Genomic DNA, 16,533 nt, shown 5'->3' with positions numbered 1-16,533 from the left:
GATATTAAGTGAAAGTGCAGTAAATTGAACAGCAGAATAGATATATAGCACACAGGTGGAACATGATTCGTGTGTGTCCTTGAAAGGGTTTGGGCTTTCCCCAGACTAGTAAAGGACTGATTTCTAGTAAGGTAAAGGCAGACAGCAGACACTGCTTACTTCTAATGTGTTTGAGAGCATGCAGGAGAGCTGGTCAGGGTTATCTGTCCTGTGGCACTCTTCAAGCTGCCTGTAACCATTAGTTAATAACACACTCTTGTGTGGATGTCCAAAGCTGAGACAATTCAGTAACTCAGTCTCAGAGGGCTGAGCATTCATTCATTACTTGCCATATACAATAGTAATTAGTAGAAATTATTGACAACCTTTTTTTTTATATGTATGCCACCAAACACATTTTTAGATTTTTGCATTTACATTCAGTTTCTGTTTTAAATTGACAGGTTTAACCCATAGCTGCGTTCAGCACACTAGGAGGGGAGAGTGCCATTTCTTAACCTCCATGCTGTTTGAGGGAAAAGCAGCTGTTCTTTACACAAAATCTCTATCAGTGGCAGCTTTTAAAGACTTCCTTGTGTGATGTCTGAATTTTTAAAATTTTGGAGTGCCAGGTTTTTCTGCATAAAAGCTGCCTATCCCTCAATTGCAAGAACTTCAAACAGTTTGCTGACAGCACGTAGAAAGCCCCAACTGAAATAACTTGAGTTGGCTGTAGCTTCTCTTGGCAAGTGGGAGAGATTAAGGGCAAAATTCCGCAGTGGTGAAGATTGTTACACTGAAGTCCCTCTCCGCTCTCGATCCCTCCACATCTCCAGGCACGACCAGCACTTCCCTGCCTTGCAGTGAGTGTGCATCTCTGTTGTGCAGATCCATCTGCAGCAGCAGCAGCAGCAGCCTGTCCCTCTGTGCTCTCTGCATGCTGGAGCATGACTCGGCCAGGGGGTAGCCTGTGCTCTGCAGTGGTGCCCACACATGGCTGGTGGTTGTCTCACACTGCTTCCTGCTCGCTTGCAAAGCTGAAGTGGCTACTTCACCCATTTCGGTGTCTGACACTAATTCATCCCTCCTCCATGCCTCCAGAGTAGCAGAAGAGCACAGTCCATTTACGCTTTGTTAAATTTGCACAGGAGGCAGAGAGATGCATTTTAATTATTTTAATCTGGGTATGTGCAGCATAGAGGGACAGTGTATTGATTTTTCTGTTTATTTTTTCCACCTCTGAATGAATAAAGCTTTTTTCCTCAGCAGCTCTATGCTCATAACCTCAGCCTCACAAATATTTGTCATTTCAGTTGACTCTTCCCTCCAACTTTCACCTACCTGTTTCATATCTTGAGGATCTACCTTTATTGTAAATGATACTCAGAGGCATAAAATGTAAGATATGCATTGATATCAGCTCCCTGTTTTTTGGGATCTGAAAGGAGAAAACAACTGTGGGAATAGGGACCTGTAGCAGATGGGAAGCTGACCCTTGTGACTGCAGTGTGTACAAGATGCCTGAGTACCTTTGGGAATATAGACCCTGACGTCTGTGTAAATAGCCTGCTGTAAAAAAAGTACCAGGGTCTGTGGCATCTCTCTCTGTCTATCCATGCCCAGTTTGTACCGGAATAAGCGGACACTACATAGGTCAGTAGTTATGGGAAAGGAATTTTTTACTGAGGGCTTTTTGGATGCTGTTCTAACACAATTCCCAGCAGCAGGTGCTGGTAAGACACAGGGGATCCTCCTGTGCCTTACCATTCTGTCAGCACTCAAATCTGGATGCACACATAGGCAGTGGGTGTCAAACAAGCATTGCGGCCTCATGACAACCTCAACCTGTTTGTCTCCTTTTTAACATGGAGGCAAACACTGGATGCCTAAGGAAATGGAATCTCCTTTCTAACAGCTGTCTCAAAATACTGTTTGTATGGATCCCCATTGTAGAAACCATATTTTCACCTGGCTCATAGGGAAGTCTGCATTTTCACTGTAGAGTGAATCAAGATAGGCAGCTTCACAAACCTCATGAATGTTTTACTTAGCAGGCAGACCAAGGCTGTCACTGAACCCAGAAAATACTTTTGGAAAGGAGTGAAAACACTGTGAAGCAAGGCACTGGAACAGGCTGCCCTGAGAAGCTGTAGATGCCCCATCTCTGGAAGTGTTCAAGGCCATGTTGATGAAGCCCTGAGCAACCTGATCTAGTGAAAAGTGTTTATGCCCATGGCTAGGGAGTAGGAACTAGATATCTTTAAGGTCTTTTCCAACCCAAATCATATGATATCTTCTGGTTTTTGTGCTTGTGCAGATATTCTACACTGAAAATAGCTGACGGTCCCTGCCTGGCTCTTTGGCCCCCTGCAAAGCTCCAGCAGCCTTCCCGCAAGCTGTTGCTCTAAACCTAGAGAAAAACAAGTAACTGCAGGCTTTTGGGCTGATTTGGTAACACCTGCTGCTTGCCAGTGTGCTCTGTCTCTCATCTTGCAGCTATTTCTTTCCTTTTTTTCCCCTTTGGGCTCCTTTCTTCTTTCGTTTTCATGCCCCCTGTGATTTAAGAGAATTGGTCATGGGAAAAGTTTGGTGGAGGACCCAGAACCTCTCTTTCCAGCACCCATATGTGCCAGTGCGCTGGGAAACCTTCGTGAAGACCTTCAGCCCTGTCAGATGGTAAAGATTTGTAAAGCACCAAGTCCCACTGTGCTTCTCTCCCTTATCTTCCTCCATCCTGTGCATGCCATGGGGTCATTGGTACAAAGGTGGGCCCACGAGCAAAACCTTCTTCCCGACGAGCGACCTGGTCTAGTGGAAGCTGTCTCTGCCCATGGCAGGGGGATGGAATGAGATAATCTTAAGGGTCCTTTCCTTCTGTGATTCTGTGATTTCTCCCCTCTTTGCTGGCAGCCCCATGTGCAGACAACCCCCAGCACAGCCATGCCAGTGCCAGCTCAGGGGAAATCCCTGCACTGGGAGAAGGTCGTTCAGTAGTGCCTTTCCTTGCCAAGCCCCAAAGTGTGCCAGTCACTGGTGGAAGCTAAGATTTGAAATGCTTCTCCTCTCTTTCTGCCAACACAGCATATGAGATGGTGGTACTCTTTGTGATATTTTAGTAGTTAACAAGCATTATGTGTGTGCTGTGAGAAAAATCCTACATGGAAATGAGTTAGTGCGTAATGCATGCCTTCCTTTACAAAACCTTTTAAATTATTTTTCTTTTTTTTTTTTTAAGAAGTCTGTGGAACTGGAGCATAACAGAGGAAGACAGGACAAGCTGAGAAGAACCAACTGAAAGGAAAATCTTCAAGTTTGTGGCTATCAGAGCAAAAGGCAAAAAGGTAGGATTGCATCCACGTGGTCGTTCATCTTTCACCCACTCACATTGACTGTAATGGGACTGCTGGCTCTGTGCTCCTGCCTATTGGACCCTCACTTTCTAAAGGTGGAAGGGGACATTGAACAGCTCCAGAAGTTCACAGAGATGGAAGCCAGACTAAGGCAGACTTCAGCAGGCTTGTTCTCCAAATGGTTTGGCTCCAGGCGAGCAAGCAAGGGCTTGTAGCACTCTGTGTATGAGTTGGCCTTTTCCACCCCGTGTCACTGTCTCTGAGACCAGCCCAACTTCACCACCAACTCACATACAAATACATGAAAAAGAGCAAACCTTGCATTTTTTTGCTGAAGCAGTTACCTGCTTAGTATTCAAAACAGTGGCTTCATTTCCATAATGTTAGATGGCAGCATCATAACCTTTAACAGCACATGAATCAGAAGTTGTCAGCTTTTCCTCTTCTGCCATGAGCCTTGTGCTTTATTTTCTTGTGGTTAGCCCAAGCTTGCTTGCAATTTTTTCCGGTTTAGAAATGTCCATCATTTCCTGTGCTCTTTAACAACAGAGGAATGCCAGCCAAGGCAGGCAGCCTTTCCACACAGCTCCTTGCCCATACACACTGAGGTTGCTCTCGGTAAACAAGGTCACTGCCTCTCCCTATCTTGAAGCAAACTGCAACAAGACTCTGCTTTGTGCACTTCTCCTGGCAGAAGTGGGAGACTGGGAGGCTAGAGGGGAAAACTTGCTTGAAAATGTCAAAAAACAAACCAATCCCAAACCCCAAACAACCAAAAAGAACTCCACAACTTTTTTCACCAGTTGTTGAAAAAAAGTCTTATATATTTATGTGGAAATTTTCCTATTACTGTTATTATTTCAGCTTGTAGTTGGCCACGGGAACGTTTCCAAAGAAACCAGTACTCTGGGAAACCTTTTGTTTTCCAGAAAGGCTGTTATTCAAAAGCAATTAGCATAAAAACATTAAAATTGTCTAACTTCAGAGACAGAAGAATGGAGGAAGGAAATGTGAGAGTGTGTGTGTGTGCATGGAGGAGGGAGTACCGCAGTCTGAGGTAATGTAAGAGGCAGGAGAAGGAGACAAGAGCACTTGGGTCAGCATGGGATGGGCGCAATTGCCAAGGAGGGTCAGGATGGTGAGACCCCACACCTGTGGGATGCAGCAGCTGGGAGGTCAGCTGGGGCCTGCTGTGACCTTGGAGGGAAGCACGAAGCAAGGAGACATGTGAGGCCTGGGGCAGCAGGAGTCCCAGGAGTGAGGGTGGAGGTGCCCAAGTGTTTCTCCATTCTTCAGGCCAGGTATGAAATGTATGTTATGTGTTTTGGCAGCTCTGAGTGCCTGTTGTCATGAGGTGCAGCTGTGGTTTTGAGACCAGGCTTGTGCTCGGCAGCTCAGGGCAGTGCTCCCAAATCCTCTTTCTTCCCACTGACAATGTTTGGTGAAGGCACTGGAGCTGCAGCATTGAGGGTTTTATTTTACATTTGTGCTGTGCAAGTTTTATCCACCATTTCTCCAGTGGGTTTTGAACCAGCTGGCTGATTTCAGCCTCACTTGGGAGGGCAGAGGGTCACTAGGTATTAAAGTACTGTCTGCTTGTGTGGAAATGGAGTTCGATCAGAGGGAGTTTCCAGATGCCCCAAGGCAGATCCCTCTGCCTTTTTCAAAAGAGCACAACTATTTTGAAGGGTGAACAGCACCATATGCAGCCTGAAGTAAGGTGCTTTCTCTTGCAAAGGGGTTGCCACAGCTATAAATGTACAGATTATCTTTTTAGGCCTTTTGATGTTTCTATCAATTTTTTCTCCTCCTGTGTTACCTCATCCCTGCCCCTGCCCATGTCCCCATGTGTCAGTCTCAGACAGGCAGAAATGTGAAGATCTCAGTCCTCCTCAAAGGGGACTCAGGGGACTTGGGAGTCAGCCAGAGGTAACACATCAGGGAGGAGAACCGTGGAAAGGAGAAGTGGCAGTAAATACTGGGAAGTTGAGTTCACTGTGAGTGGGAAAGATGAACTGGAGTTGCTGGGGTAGAAAGGAGGGATGCAGAAGTTGATTAAATATCGCAAACTAGTTAGGATTCCTGAGATCAGTGACACTCTGAAGAGCCTACCTGTGTCCCAGAAGTACATTTGAAACAGAAAGACCACAAAAACCTTTGGTAAATAAAAGTCTGAAATGCAAAAGCTTGTTCTAAACGAAACTGTAGTCTCACACTAAAAAACCCAGAGAAGTGGGGCAAAAAGCACTGCAGAAAAAGGCAAAAGGCATGTGAGCTACAGGGCCTGCAGAGCAAAGACTGACTTCAAAAAAGGCTCAGGGTGGCATGTGGTGCCAGTGGAAGGGGAGGAGGCGTCTGGGACTGTCCTCCTTCCACAGAGGGAGGCTTTGCAGGTTTTCAGGGCAGTGTTTTCGTGCTGGTGTTTTCCTGTAAGCATTCCCTTCCATTCAAAGGGCAGAATAAACTTTTAATAGATCATGAGTAGATGGTACAACAGTGTTCCCCCACTTCCATCCTTCTGCCTGTTTCAAGATCAAATTTTAATTGAAACAAGATGTGGTAGACAGGATGAGTGTCTATAAATAGGTTCTAAACTGTCACCTTAAGAGGAATGTATGTGACCCAGTTCAAGTAACAATATGAAGAAAGAAAAATTGTTAAACACATAGTCCCATTAGACACAGGAAGGTCCCCTTGTAGATAATTTAAATCTTTGGCAGATACTTATTTAGGCTGCTTCCAGCAAATGATAACATATTTTCTGCTTTGGTGCCCAGTAAATGCATTTTGATAATAGATTCCATTCATACCACACTTTGTATTGTCATTGAATTTATGGCACAGGTAATATGCATGCTTACTAGTTTCTCCTTCTTTCACAATTTTCAGAGAGTTTAATTTATGTATTATTACCTGATATTCAGAGGAGATTTTGTTTGGGTTTTTAGCCAAATCCTCATTTAAAATATGTAATTTTTGATTATATAATATTCTAGGTTGACCAAATGATTTATCTGAGAAAGCATTTAGAACACTGCAGAGGTTGTGAAACCCATGTAGGGTGTTTAAGCCTCCACTTTCATTTATATAACACAGTATTTAAGTTGTCTGAGCCCCCAGAAGATTACCTGTATAAGTAGCAAAGACAGACAGGATTCAGCTTTTGTTATTCAATCTCTTTTCAACATATGAAATGCTTTTCCAACAGCTGGTTATGTAAAGTAAGGTTTATCGAGGTTATATTTTTCAGTACTTGACTCTCGGCACTGCATATTTCCCATTTGTTATTTGCCTCACTTTTTGACGGCTTGTATGTATCATCCTTGCAGCTGAAGTTCTGCAGCAGCCTGTACAGTTTGAGGAAGATATTTCTTTGAAGCATAAATATGTTTTCACGATAAAAAATACAAAGTGAAGAGTGGCTTATATGTGAAGTATGCTTATGCAAGTTTAAAAAAATGAAACATGGACTTCTAAACTTTATCCATATTCACAGAGCTTGATGCAGTGTTGCTCTAGATAGTCAGCACTCAGAGCCAGCTGCCATTTAAAGACCAATAACAAAATACTGTGTTTCTAGAGGTTTTATCGAAAGGAACTGCTCCTTATGTGTTCTGTGAAGTTACAGAAAACTATCCTATACAACAGTGCTGGCTGCTTGTGTACACACTGCAGAAATGTTCAGATCTTTTTATACCAGGCAACGTTCCAGCTGGAAAAAATTTCCTCACTGAAAGAGCAGTTAAGTATTGGAACAGGCTCCCCAGGGAAATGGTAGAGTCCCTGGAGGTATTCAAAAAACAAGTAGATGTGGCACTTTGAGATATAGTTTAATGGGCATGGTGGCATTCAGTCGAAGGTTGGACTTGATGATCCTGGAGATCTTTTCCAACAATAATGATTCTATGAAATTGCTTGAAAGCAAAGTAGTTACTGCTTCAAGGTTAACAAACAACAAGTTCACCAGTCATAAATGCAGACTACAGGCCTTAACAATCAAAAGATATGTGTCTTTTTGATTGGTTTTGAGTTTGGTTTTTTGGGGTTTTTTTGTTAAATTGACTGGTAGATTTAGAAATAACACTTACACTAATGGAAGCTGTGAGTTTTACTATCCTAGGCAGTCTCTAGCAGGAGAAGTCACAGAACTTGCATTACAAAATGAAATACAAAGTTGCCTGAAACCACAGACAGAAAACAGTTTGTTTTGATAAGGTTTTTGGGACAGGCTGACAGTTTAGTTCATTGACTTTGCTCTTGCTCGACTTTGGGCATTAATCTTGTTATCTAATGGATACATCTTAGGATGTGTTTTTAAACTTGTTAGCCTGAATACCAGGGTGTACAAAAGCAGGATAAAAGGATGGGTGGTAGAAGAGAAAGAGAGGTCCTCTGCCCAAAAGCACGTGCTACATCTCCTCTCCTTCAAGCATTAAATACACATTCTTTAGTAGCAAAACACAGAAGACAGACCTCTCAGGAGACAACAGTCTGCCCCTTTTTGACTTCCTCACCAATTTGGAGACTTCTCTCTGGGCACCACATCAAAGGGCCTCAATTGCTTCCATCTCATCATGGGTCTTTGAGGTGGCAAAAAAGTGAATGAGAGAACTTTGAGCTAGGTGAGGCCAGAAGTTCCCAGGAACTGAGAAGGCCCTTGGGCTCCTGGACCCTCTTACGCCCCTTACACACCCGAAGTGCTGTACTTAGCCAGCCACACCATGGTATAAAGCAGACAACCCCACTCACAGAACCAGTAAATAAGTATAGTATGAAGTATGTGCCATATGAAAGTAAGCATCTCTGTGAACTTTCAAGTTGGCATTTATATTTCAAAGCAGTAAATTCATCTGTTTGTACCTTTTGCAATAAAAAACTTGAGGTATACATGTACAAGGCAGGACTTGGAGTAGATGTCTTGAGTAAAGCATCATCTCAGCAGGTATATCTGCAAGCACAGAAAGAACGTGGGTATTTTCAAGTCTGAACTGCACATGTCCAGTGTTATATGAGGATCTTTCTTTTGCAAGAGGAGGGAAGACTGCTGAATTTTCTAAAATTGACTCTCTCCCTATATCTCCTTTCAATGCCTTTTTAAATTTTCCAGATAGTCCTGGCCTCTGTAATAATTTGGGTAGGGAATAGAAACCATACTGTTTAACACAGGTGACCAGTCACACAGCATATTTGAATCCTGAACAAAAATGCTTGGAGATATTGGTACCATTCAGTAACCCATAGGCAAAAAATGCTTTTATTGAATCTCTTCACCACATGTTTATAAGAAAAGACTGTAAAAAACATTATCCATTTGTGGTCAGAAGTATCAAGTACAACAAATTACACGTACTGAATACTTCAGTTACTGTACTTGGCAGTGAATTTGCTTTAACTCCAGGAGAGCATTACAAATGAAATCTTTAGAAGAGATTTGAACCAGTTGTGCAATATTGGACTTTTTGTTCCTCATGCCATAGTCCTGCTCCCAGTCCCAGATTCACTGTGCCTACCAAGAATTACATTCTATTAAGAAAACAGAAAATTTGAGCAGTTCCTAACTACAGAAGCCAGCATAGCAGCTAAGCTATTTGGGATGAAACCACCATGAGACAACTGCAGTTCTAGCAGGATTTGGCTCAAGGATCATGTGGGAAGCCTTTCCTCTGCCAGAGCAGTGATGAAAAAGAGACAGAGGGTGAGGGGGACACAAGTTGCAGGTCGTGAATTGCCTCTTGTGTTGGCCAAAGAGTCTGCAGACAGAAATAGGAGGGAAGCGACCACTGAGGCTGAGCTCTGCAGCCTTACTTTCCCTGGTCCCCACTTGGAAGAACTGTGCTTTGTTTCCCTTTCTGAAATATGCCTTCTCATATAGCATTTGCCATCATTAATTGGAGCATCTCCCTCCTGCATCCTAAGCAAACGGTGCTGGCAAAGCAGAATCAGTATTATGAGTGATATCTGATGTGCTGCCCAGTTCAAGCCGTGAATTGCTTGCCTCAGGCCTGGCAGATAGGGGTCTCCGTTTAATTTCATTCAGAATAAAATTACAGCAATGAAGCATGTGTGGACCATCCAGAAAAGGAAAGAGCCCCTGTTGCTGACTGAGAGTTTAATTCTCAGTTTCTGTTTTTCCCTCAAATACATTTAAAACATTGACACTTTCTCCCACCAAGGGAAAATGTCACCAGGTGAAAGATGGCAGCAAACACGTTGAAATTGGTGTTACACCAAAAATCAAGAAAAGGTGAAAAACAGCTGAGAAAGAAGAGTTCAAAATCAAAACTGCACACATACAGAGGTGCCCCATATCTTAGCAAGTATGTCTTTCAGTCAGGGAGTTCCTGCTTCAGGGCACAGATACCTGTCCTGCTCCATGCCAGACCCAAATGTCCTGCAACAGGAGTCAGCAGGGAGTGGGATTTTGGCCAAGCCTGCCGTGGAAATACATGTCAGCCACAAAGAGGCTTCCAAGTCTGGGTTGTAATTTTCCCCAAATGTGGTACAGAAATGAGATTTTGCTACAAAAACATGTTGTTGGGAGCCTGGGCTGATTTATCAAGAAATGCCAGGGAGCTGCACGGGTACTTACAGAGTGAACTTCACTAGAATTTAATTCCAGCAAGGGGTCTGCTTTTCACCCTGTCTCCTGATCCCTAGAGAAACAACTGGGGACAGTAGCAGCCTTTGCGGCAAGTCTGACCCTGCGTCGCAAGCGATGGAGCCACCTGTGCGTGTGTCACTGTGCCCGTGTCCAAGCCAAACAGCTGGCTTCCTGGAGTCCCCGGCGGGAGCGGGGAGCGGGAGGCGCGGCTGCGGCGCTGCTGCCGGGCGCTCGGCGCTGCGGCTGCGCTCCGGGCCCGGCGGAGCGGGGCAAGGGACGGCTCTTCCCCGCAACCGTATCTGTCTGCCAGATAGCGAGCCCAGCATCCGTGTGTTCTGGCAGGTTCAGATAGACGTGCTACACCGCTGAATCAGCCCCTGCGCTCCGCAGCTGCTTGGCTTGGGGTGGCTTTGGCGGATAGTCCTGCGTGAGCCTACTGGAAAAGTTAAAAGGGTATTTTCTCAGTTCTTCCCCCTTCCACACCCCCTGCCAAGGCAGCAAACCTCTGGTTCGTTTCTCAGAAACTACCTGAAGCTTTGCTCCACTAAAATTTGGCGACCTTGGGGAAAAAAAAAAAAAGAAGAAGAATATGTAAAATACAATGGTTAATATAACAAAATGGCTTTTCTCTAGAGAAATAGGTTGCAGATTGGATGACAGTCATGTTCCTTTCCTTTTTCTGTTTTTCTCCTTGTTAGCCTTGCATATACATTTCTTCTGTGGTAAGGTTCCCATCACTGCAGTTTTAGGCAACCTCCGTCACATGGTGCTGTGCTGGGGCTGGGCTAGGACAGCAGGCCAGCTTTCTGGGATAAAGCATTCCCCCTGTATGGAGAGGGAGGGGAGAGGGACAACACACCTCTCTATTTTTCTTGTCAGCATATAGCTGCTGATTTAGATAATGATAAGGCACATTGTAAAAATGTGTGTGTCTTTTAATCCAAGCTCATCAATACGGTGCGTGTGAAATAATGGCTTTAGTGAGCTACGCTGGCTCTGCATGGAAGGGAAGGGATTTTGCAGTGCTTCTGCCTAGCCTCAGTTAACCCAGCCTGGCTCCCTGCAGGATAACTTGTTTTAAGGTGGATTTATGAACAGAGATGCCACCCCCTTCTTGCAAAGCTCAGTAGCTGCTTGATTGCTTTTTAGTGTGAGAGTTCAGAAAAACATTCTTAAACCATAATGTCTCCAGAGGTTTGTGGTAAGAAAACAATGTTAATTTGCCTAGTCTAGAAGCAGAAAAATGAAAAAAGAGTAAAGTACGCTGTGTTCTTTGTTCCAAATACCTGAAACTAGTTATCTTTGCTGGAGATAAGTGCCATAAATGGCTTTAACATTTTCAGGTTTTTCTGTCATTTATGGAGCAGTGCTGTATTGCTGCCACAGCACTGCTGCACCACACAGCACAATCCACCTATTTACACTTTTTAATGACCAGTGACTCTACTGTAGCTATTGCATTAGCTGTGCATCTATGCTTTATTGTAGTTTCCAAAGGAGAATGTGTCATACCAGCTTCTGGAAAAGTTCAGACAGCTGCCTGTGTCATGGAAAAATAAGACTTGGTTAACAGAGGATGTAGGAAGCCAAAGTAAATACTAGAAATGCGTAAAGCAGTTATGGCCATGTAGATTAGTATGTAAGAAAGGGATGTGTAAATCTGAGTGCTTGACATGATTGATTCTTACATAGAAAGGGAAGTCATTGTGTTACTATGTTTTTAGTTGGAAGTCCTAGCTGGCAGTGTTGGAGCTGCTTCAATGTCCCACTCAATTAAAAATCTCAAATGTTGTGAAGAGTTGGGCCTGCATTCCCATCTTTCCTGAATTTCAAATATGGAAGGACAAGTAGCAAGAGAGGAAATGCTAAGTTCTGAAAACTGCCTGTCAGCTAAAAGCACTGGTGCACTCCTCGTTAAACCATGTAACTCATGTTTAAACTATCACCAAGAGAGGTAGATGTGATGGTAGCTGGGTGACAGGACCATCCAGAAGGCAGGAGGGGAGCTTTTTGAGCCTGTGAGTCTTGCAAAGTTTTGAGGTACTCCCACCTCTCTCACACATTGCAGACAAGTGGGCCAAAAGCTGCAAGTTACTTAAATCAGTCACTGAGACACATCCAGTTAGATTGGTTACGAAAAGGGCATGAATTATGTTCTACTCTGTCATTTAAAGATAAATGTTTTACAGCACAGACCCCATCATTATGTGTTCATATTAAAGAGAAAGATTGTGTTTTGTTTTGGGTTTTTTAGTTTGCTTGGTTGGGGTTATTTGGTGGGGGGATTTTTTGTCAGGTTTTTTTACAGCAATATTAAGACTTTTAGACTTGCTAAGAGGTAGGTCCAAGTTGTGGTTAAATCCTGCAGACAATAGTCTTGCTGATCTCAGGATTTTCCAAATACTAAAATACATGTGTGTATTTCTCTAAACCCCACAAAACTTCAAAAACATTAGACCCATTTCACCTTTCCCCAGATAATTGAGATGGCCATAAACTGCTTGAGTGTCCTGCTCCTGGCAAGATTTCTTGTAACAGACAGTCTCTTGAATAGTTCTTAGTGGCTTATTAGTAACTTCAGGTATTATGTTTTAGCAAACAAAATAAAAGTTTATCCCCTAGCTTTTTGCTTAACTACAATAAATTATTTATAAGGTGCAACCCTATGTCATGCAGATGCTTTTTCCAGTCATGTTGTTTATATAACAGGAACCATTAAAAATATTGTGTGGGGAGGGGTTCTGTATGGAGATGTGCATAAAGTTGGAGCCAAAAAAAAGAAATCTCCCAGTAAACCCTGGCACTCTTGTAACTGTGATCACCGTGCCTTCCCCAGCTGGCAAGGCTGGAGGTTGGTACCTGCTGGCTGCACAGCTCTGGGCGTGGGCTGGTCCAGATGAGAATTAGTTTTAGCAGAATCCAATGAAAGTCCTTACCTAGAGATAAGCCTGAAGTGCTCATGCACTATTAAGTTCCTGGCAAAATCTTTACAATGCATATATTTACACTCAGGATTTGTACATACATTTACACTCGGGGTTTGTAGATACAGTTATGGCGTGACAAATATCCCTACCTAGACAAGTTGGCAGGAAAGAGACAGTAAAAGAACAGAGTAAGTGCTCATGTGCCTTCTTAAGTGAAGTCTGGAGGGTTTCAGTGTGTGCGTGTCCTTCTTTTTATTTATTTAAGTTGGTTTAAGTTTCTCAAGTGGTAACTGCAAGCCTTGGGCAGCAGAAGTACACTTGCTGAAGTATGCTTGCCCTATATTAGGACAGTGGGCTGGCCCCATGGCAAGCCATTTTTTTATTTTCAGGTGAAACTTCTGGTTTTGGCCCACCCTGGCATTTTGTTTATCCTCTGTAGAAGTCCATCTTTTTTGGCAACATGGGCCATTAACTTTCCTCTTGTGGTTTCAGCTTTTCTTCTTGCTTTTCACCTGGGAGTGTTCTTCTTCTAATGGTTCTTTTCTCTTTTCAGCAAGCAGTTTCTGCAGATCTGCAGGTGAATTCTACTCATTCTCTATAAACACCTTCCTGTTATTAAATTGGTCATGTATTTTTCAGTCCTCATTCTTAAGATGAACATCACAGTTGTGGTGGTTTGTGAAGGGTTTTGATTGCTTGCTTGTTGGGTTTTTTGGAGGAGGGAGGAGAATTGAGAGGTGGAGGGAACCACATCTCCCAGGGAAGGCGCTGTTACTAATTATGCCTTGGAGATTATTAGTTCATGGCTAATTAATTAGTGCTTGATCAAACTCATATGTGCTATTTAGGACAAAAGAAAGCCTCTCTTTCTGTATGACCCAAAAAGCCAGCTGTTACTTCAAATATTCATTAGTAGGGGTTCAGGAAACTGCATCTGTAATTCTAATGTGTCCTAACAGCCCCTGAACCCCTTCCCACAGCTGCCACGCCTGCAGCCCCCCTCTTACCAAAACTTTGCCACCTACAGCAATACAGAGATGCAAAGGAGTACTTTTAGGACACCACTTACTCCTGGATTCTGGTTGTCTTTTGAGAACTCCTTAGAAATGTACGTCGTAGGACAGGATTTTTAACCTTGTCCACGTCTCATTCAAGTTGGCAAAAGCTGGAGGTAGAGGGTGGTGCAGCCCAGATCATGAAAGTAATGGGGACAAGGCCTCAAATGCAGAGACATTCTGGGAGAATGAATGCTCTGTCTGACCTTGATTATTATCTTTAGTCCCCTAAAGCTCATGTTTTCACCCCTTCAGATCTGGTGCTGGGAGCAATACCAGGTGCCTCCTGGTGACAAGAAGTGTGTGTTGTGTGAGCTGGTCAGGTGATAAAGGTGTTGAGTCAAAATCCACCAAATTCGTAAGATTCATTCCTGAGTCTTCAGAGAGCTGCAGATCCCCAATAGGGATCTGGGCTGAGTTTAGACAGTCTGTGCCCAAATCTCTATTCCTCTGTGCTCACACAGCTGCTGACTGGATCCTGGGTGGCTACCAAGACATCTGAAGCTATGCCTTTGAGTGTGCCCAGAGCCCTGTCAGCCTCAGCAGAACTGAGCAGCTCAGTGCCAGGTCTGTCCCCCAGCAGCAGATGCAGCTCTTCCAGATTGCATCTGCAAAAGGCTGTTGTAGGCTATTGTCTTTGTTTGAAGTACAGCAGGGATGCTGCTGCAGCTGCTGCAGTTCCTGTTCTCCTTATCCCACCACCCAGGGTGAGGATGCTTCCCTGCACCCAGCCTGGTCCTCTCATATGGGCTCAGTCTCTTCTTCCAGCTAACAGATTCAAAGAAGCTCTCCCAGTCTCTGGCAAATGTCTGAACTTCCAGGGTTGTGTGTAACTGTTTTGCAGTGGGTGCAATCCTGATTCATAGAGTTGGAGGGATTAATCAAGAATCTATTAAGTGCAGTAAGCAAGGCATGTGTGTGAAAGGTGGAAGAGCAGGATTCCACTGCTTCTGCCAGAAATCATCCCTGTGGCTTATGCCTACTCTTTATGAAAGATATAAACAGACCTTGGGATAACAGTCACGGCCTAAAGGCTCTGGAGAGGTCTGTGTGTCCCAGTGGCATTGTATACAGGAAATGTACAGCAAGAATAGCATTTGCACTCTCTGTCCCAGTGTGATGCTTCAGAAGGACATTTCAAGGTCCATAGAGAATTTGGCTTCCAATTCATTATTAGGTAAATTATATCCATGTGGAGAAAGCTACTGAAATAAACTGTTGCAGGGCTGTGTTCACAGTGGGGATCGATGTGCTGTTTCCCAAGGGTTCAGAAAGCATGGGCCAAACCCGTGGACACGGAACAACTTGTACCTCACTGAAATGGTGGTAATAGTTCCTCAGTTTACAAAGCTCATGGGAAGGGCTCACATAACACTGGAAAGGAGTTGCTGGCACTTATTTCTTAGCTCTCTGATTTTGTACAGCCTGGTAGAAGAGAGGAAGCATAACAAACAAATTCTTTTTGTTTTGTTGTTAGAGGCCAGAAATGTTTGGTTGATTGTGCTTCACCACCAGTTTCAGTAACATAGGCTTCTTTATTTGGAGGAGAACAAGGCTTGAGCCTATTAGCTGCTGTCACTTGTGTACATGAGACTGATGGCAGCCATTGACTCCCCATCACCAGCTAGGACATATATAGACCTTCTTGAAAGGCACAGTTTGAAGTAGTCATTTAAGCTCTATTTATATTCTTTATTTCAAATATAAGGCCACCATAATGCCACATGTATTACTTCAGAGGATTGTGGATCACACCACAGAGTGTTTTATAAACTATTTCTCTTCAACATAGCCTTATATTGTCAGGTCAATTGCATCTACAGTCCCACTTCCTGTCCTTCCACCTTAGTCTAAGTCCAGCTCTTGCAGAAATTCCTGAGATTCTTCTTTATTAAGGTTATTAATCAGATCCCACACTGCCTCTGTTGCAAGAACAAGTTTTGGGCACACAGACAATTTATTAAAAGATCCTTAATTCTGTCCCCTCTGCATCGTCTTCATCCATTAGTCATGGAACTAATGAATAGACACACAGTATGTAGGCAATGTGTGTATGTTTATCATGGTGCCGTTTTAGAAGCATCTCCTCCTCCTGGGAGAAGAGAATCAAGAGAAGCTGCTGTCCCCCAGGATATAAGTGGGATCACAGCAAAAATTCAAAAACTCCCATTACCCTTGCTTGCTCAGTGCCCAACTCACGCCCAGGTACCAGCCAAGCAGACCAGGCCTGCCTCTCTGCTCACAAGGGTTTGTTGCTGTACATTTATCAGATCTATACAGTGGCACTGAATGCACACATATGCCATTATTTCAATAAGATGAGGCAGGAAACACTTTCTTCCCATGCACGGGTAGGCAGCTGTCTTCAGAAATTCCAAAACCTGATGCTGAGAACTTGCTTGTGTGTGATCTGCGCTGAAACAGAAGAACCCACGCGAGGGGCACCTTTTCTCCTTTACCATAAACTGTGCTGCAGATTCAAGACTTGCAGAGCAAAGGGACACTATTTACATGGGCTCTGACTTGTAAACGATTTCTTCACTTGAGGGAAGAGTAGTTTTTCCATCCCAGACTGGGGATGTTGGAGAAGGCTCCAGGTAGTACACCAGCCAGATGCAGTT

This window comes from Corvus hawaiiensis, chromosome 1 (assembly GCF_020740725.1).
Source record: "Corvus hawaiiensis isolate bCorHaw1 chromosome 1, bCorHaw1.pri.cur, whole genome shotgun sequence".
In the NCBI taxonomy this organism is placed as follows: Eukaryota; Metazoa; Chordata; class Aves; order Passeriformes; family Corvidae; genus Corvus; species Corvus hawaiiensis.
The sequence above is the reverse complement of the archived record's forward strand: the minus strand, read 5'-3'. Positions refer to the sequence as shown.